The sequence below is a fragment of the Henckelia pumila genome, chromosome 4, assembly GCF_033568475.1.
Source record: "Henckelia pumila isolate YLH828 chromosome 4, ASM3356847v2, whole genome shotgun sequence".
NCBI classification, from domain to species: Eukaryota; Viridiplantae; Streptophyta; class Magnoliopsida; order Lamiales; family Gesneriaceae; genus Henckelia; species Henckelia pumila.
The window spans coordinates 55,549,616-55,555,651 of NC_133123.1; positions in this window are offsets into that span (position 1 = coordinate 55,549,616).

A 6,036-nucleotide genomic window follows, 5' to 3' on the forward strand; every position below is an offset into this window, starting at 1 on the left:
AGTGAGTTTTTGACGAAGAATGTGCAACCTTCATGCGCGCCCGCGCCATGCCAATTGCGCGTCCGGGCGAAAGATTGAAAAGGATGGATCAAGAATGCGTTGCCCATGCGCGCCCACGCAGTCTGACCGCGCGCCCGCGCTACTAACGTTTACACACAGTTTGGTGTGTGCGAGAATTTTTGATATTTTGGAATTATTTTTCCTATTTTGAGTCTTTTAAGCATACTAGGAAACTTTTAGGAGATATCTTTGATATCTTTAGATATATTTTGCACTATTTTGTGCTATCTTTTATTATTTTGGGATGCATTATAAATACTATACATTCATTATTTTGAGAAATAAAATACAATTCATATTTTGATTATTCAAACCATAAAATTCTCTCTAGAATTTTATTGAGGCTTTTAAAGATATCTTAAAAATCAAACTTATCAAAGTTCATAGCTTTGTGGCGTTTGTCGATTGTTCTTATTCTTGGATTGTAAGAAACAAGTTTTTTGAAGGTTCCATTGAGATCAATTGTTTTCTTCGTGATTGTTTGTTGCTAGTTTCAAGTAAACTAGAGGTGAATAATCTAAATTTATTACTTGTTTTCAAGATTGGGAAATTTTAATTGATTTGTTTTTGTCATTGTATTGAGAGTACGATTCGATATAATCGTGTTTGCTTTCCATACAACGAGAATTCATAGTAGTTGGTATCAAAGCCAAGGTTTTGAATCAAGTAAGTTATTTTATCTTCATCTATATCAGTTCTTCGTGTTCTTTGTGTTCCTCGTTCTTCATCTTTCGTTCTTCATCTGAGTCTATTCCTTTTCAAATTTCCAAGTCATTTCTGCGTCAGTCTTGTTGCTCAAGTTTTCGTGTCTTGTGCTAAAAGTTATCTAAAAAAAAGGAGAAGCAAGATAACTTGTGGCCAATTCTTTTGCTCTTGTTCACCCTTGGGTGCAAGTCAAAAATTCAAGTATCCATAAATTTTTTCTTCTTGTTTTTGTTCAATCTTCAAGTGCCTAAAAGTATTGAACTTGAGAGTTTGATATACTTCTACACAAAGCAAAAGCCTACATAAATTTGAGTGAAAAAAAAGAGTGTTTGAGTGTTTTCTTTGGAGTGACTTGTGAGATTTTGGGTGAGGAATTTTTATCCCTAACATTTTCTTGCAGGTACAATGAGTTCGACTAGCCAAAATTTTTCTCAAGGTCAAATGGATGAATTGACTAAGATGATGATGGCGGCTTTGGGGCCAATACATGAGAAGTTGGATAGGCTTGAAGTTAGTAGGGGTGGTAGTAGGAGTAAAAACAAAATTTTTGAAGACGAGGATGATGGTGGTGAGGATAAAGAGAGTTTGGGTGAAAATTGGGGTAGAAATAGGAGGGCTCAAGAGGGTGAAAGAAATATAAGGAGAGCAGTGAGGGGAAGATACATTGATGGGGTTAAAGAAGATGAGAATATTAGTGGGATAAAGATGAACATTCCTTCGTTCCATGGAAAATCTGATCCGGAAGCTTATTTAGAGTGAAAGATGAGAGTAGAGTCCGTGTTTGATTACCACAGCTACAGTGATTTGAAAAAAATAAAATTGACGGTTGTTGAGTTCGTGGATCATGCTCTTATTTGGTGGGATCAACTTGTCATCTCTAAGAGGAGAATCGTGAGAGGCCTATTGAAACATGGGATGAGATGAAGCAAATTATGTGGAAGAGATTTGTGCCAAATTACTACTATCGTGACATGTTTAGGCGGCTGCAAAATTTGAAGCAAGGTTCAAAGAGTGTAGAGGATTACTTCAAGGATTTGGAGGTCACTATGATTCGAGCTAACATTGAGGAGGAACGTAAAGCAACTATGGCTCGTTTCTTATGCGGTTTGAATAGGGAGATTCAAGACCAAGTAGAGCTTAGATATTGCATGGATTTTGAGGAGATGGTTCCAATTGCCATGAAGGTTGAGCAACAACTCAAAAGGAGGGGCATAGGTCGAAATCCTACGGCTGGAGGTATTTCCACTTTTTGGGGTCCAAACGTTGTAAAACGAGAGGATGTCAAGCCATTTTTCAAGCCAAAAGTCGACACCAAGCAAGAGACACCAAATCCAGGAGTGCAAGGTAAATCTAAAACTCCCAATAATCGTTCTAGAGATATAAAATGATTTAGATTTCAAGGAGTAGGTCATATTGCTAGTCAGTGTGCTAATAAAAAGATTATGATTATGAATTCTTGTGGTGAGTTTGAGTTGGAGAGTGAGGATGAAAAATTATGAAGATATTCCTGCGTTGGAGGATCCCGATAATGAGGGATATGATGCGGTTGTTTGAGAGTTATTGGTGACTGCAACAAAAAGAGGAGGAATAAAATCAAGGAGAAAATTTGTTTCATACTAGATGTTTTGTGAAAACAAAGTGTGTAGTGTCATTATTGATGAGGTAGTTTTACTAATGTGGCGAGTTGTGAGCTTGTTGAAAAATTGAGTTTGTCTACTTTGAAGCACCCTCAACCATATAGATTGCAGTAGTTTAATGATAGTTTGGAGGTGAGAGTGACTAAGCAAGTTGTGGTACCTTTTTCTATTGGTGAGTGTGAGGATGAAGTGTTGTGTGATGTATTGCCTATGCAAGCTTGTCATATTTTGTTGGGGAGGCCTTGGCAATTTGATAGGAGAGTGTCACATGACGGGTTTAAAAATCTCTATTATTTTACTATGAAAAAGGAATCTGTTGTATTTTTACCTATGACTCCAAAGTAAGTGTTGGAGGATCATTTGAAAAATAAAAAGAGAGAAGAGGCCGAAAAAAAGAGTGAACAAAAAAATGAGATGGCCTTAGAAAAAAAATGAGAAAAAAATTGAGATAAAAGAGGTCGATAAAAAAATATGTATGGCCCAAAAGAGTAAGTTGCGAGAGATTTTATATGTGCATACTCCACTTGTGTTGATTTTCTATAAGGAGATTCTCCTTAACACGAGTGATATAGCCGGAAATCATCCGAGCAACGTTGTCTCTCTTTTGCAAGAATTTGAAGACTTGTTTTCGAAGGAGTTGCCTCAAGGATTACCACCTTTGAGGGGAATTGAACATCAAATTGATTTTATGCCTGGAAGTGCGTTGCCAAATCATCCAGCTTATAGGAGCAACCTAGAGGAAACAAAAGAGCTACAAAGGTAGGTAAATGAACCTTATCTGAACGTGAGTGTATGTCTCCTTTTGTTGTGCCTGTTTTGTTAGTGCCTAAGAAAGACGGTTCATGGAGAATGTGTGTGGATTGTAGATCCATTAATAACATTACCATCAAGTATAGGCATTACATACCTAGACTAGATGATATGTTAGATGAATTGCATGGTTCTAGCATTTTTAGTAAAATTGATCTTAAAAGTGGTTACCATCAAATTAGAATGAGAGAAGGTGATGAGTGAAAAACTGATTTTAAAACTAAATATGACTTGTATGAGTGGTTGGTGATGCCATTTGGGTTAACTAATACACCTAGTACTTTTATGAGGTTGATGAATAATGTCTTGCATGTCTATATTGGAAAATTTGTTGTGGTTTATTTTGATGATATTTTGTTGTATAGCAAGAACTTGAATGATCATGTTGGACACTTGAGGATTGTGCTAATCACACTAAAAGCTGAACATTTGTATTCTAATTTGAAAAAGTGTGTATTTTGTATAAAAGAACTTATGTTTCTTGGTTTTGTTGTGAGTGCTCAAGGTGTAAGAGTTGATGAGGATAAGGTAAGTTCTATTAGAGATTGGTCAACGCCTACTTCTATTGGTCAAGTTTGAAGTTTCATGGTCTTGCAAGTTTCTATAGGAGATTTGGAAAAGATTTCAGCACTTTTACGGCTCCTATTACGGCGGTGATCAAGACGAACTTTTCATTCCATTGGGGCGAGGAGCAAGAAAAGTCTTTTAATACTATTAAGCAAAAATTAATTAATGCTCCTTTACAATTGTTTTACCAGATTTTGCTAATACTTTTGAAATTGAATGTGATGCATCGGGTATAGGGATTGGAGGTATTTTAATGCTAGTTGGACGACACATTGCATATTTTAGTGAGAAGTTGAGTGGAGCAGCGTTGAACTATCCTACCTATGAAAAGGAATTATATGCCTTGGTTCGTGTGCTTGAAACGTGACAACATTACTTGAGGACAAAGGAGTTTGTGATTCATACGAATCATGAATCCTTGAAGAATCTTAAGGGGCAGCAAAAGCTGAACAAGAGACATTCTAAGTGGGAAGAGCTCGTGGAAACTTTTCCCTACATTACAAATTACAAACAAGGGAAGAAAAATGTGGTAGCGGATGCTCTTTCACAAAGGTACGCACTCTTATCTACTCTAGATTCTAAATTTTTAGAATTTGAGTATGTGAAAGAGTTGTATGCTATTGATCTTGATTTTGGTGAGATTTATGTGTCATATTTGCATGGTCCAAAGGATAATTTTTTCATGCATGATGGTTACTTGTTTAAGGAAGCTAAGTTATGTGTTACTAAGCCGTCAATTCCTTAATTACTTGTTAGGGAATCACATGGTGGTGGCTTGATGGGACATTTTGGTGTGGCTAAAATTTATTAGACTTTGCATGAACATTTTTATTGGCCTCACATGAAGCATGATGTTGAAAATATTTGTGAAAGATGTGTGACTTGTAAAAAGGCTAAGTCTAAGCAACAACCACATGGATTGTGTAGTGACCCAACCCGGATCCACTACCTAATCAGAGTTAGAGTAAAAGCGCATGCAATAAAAGCTTAAAGCGTAAAGTGCGGATAATTAAAATACAACAAATCCAATCGGCAGAATACAACCGACGATAGTACAAGTGTATAAGTACTGTTATACAACCAAATCAAAGGTTCAGGGTAAATAAATCCCTACCCCCTACAACCTCGCACTCTCTAAAGCTCAATCCTGCTGAGAGCCGCCTGGACCGTCCAGCCTCAAACCTACCCCGCCACAAGGTACACAATACCCAAACACAGGGATGTGAGCTAGAACGCTCAATACGAAGCAATGATATAAATACAAATATGCGCACACAGATGATTTAAAACTCAAGTGAAAACACTTTTTCATGGCGCCGAGAATATACAGTATCGGCTAGAGAGCGACTCCACGGGGTACTCGTATACTCCATATCAGGGCTGAGCCAACCCCATCCTGACCCGAATCTAAAATAGGATAAAAGTCCCATATGGAAACTGGCATACCTGACTCGAGTCCAATATGAGATCACTATTCCCTATGGAGACTGTCAATGACTCACATCTCTCCGGATGCAGTCACACGTAAAATCATGTATGTGCTAAGACGGTAAAACATGCTAAAATATGATAAAGCATATAGCACATACTCATGCAACATACATGCAAATATATCATGCCGGCTATCTCGGTCAGTACTTACGTACCTCTAACACTGCTGGAAAACCTAGCTCCACTGGCCTATACTCCAAGCCTACTAGTCCAGTCTACTGCTACTACAATGCAAATATCCATGCATCAACAATAAAGCTCTAAAAGCCTTAACTAAGCTAAAGCGTACTCCTAAATATTTTTATGATGCCAAAGCTATACCTGCGTCCGTTGATAGCCCTTTGCTATCGATAGCCTCAAAACTAGGCCATAGCTCCGCGACGACGTCTAGATCACTAAGCCACTTTCGGATTCCTCATAGGACGCTTAGATCTCCCTAGATCTGAGTTAGAAGGCTTAGGAATTGAGAGAGAAGAGAGGAAATTGGTGCGAGAAAATGAATTCTCGGACCCTCTATTTATAGATAACGTTCGGAACCTCCGATCCCGGTTCGGAACGTCCGATCACGATCGGAACCTCCGATCGCACCTTCGGAGCTTCCGATCGCTCAATATTATGTCAGCCATGATGTCACCTTGCTGAAGTAAGCGATGATGTGTGCCCTGGTCCAGATCGGAGCTTTTGATCTCGCAGACGGAGCTTCCGATCTCGATCGGAGCCTCCGATCCTGGCACAGAGCTTTCGATCCACTTCGGACCCTCCAAAG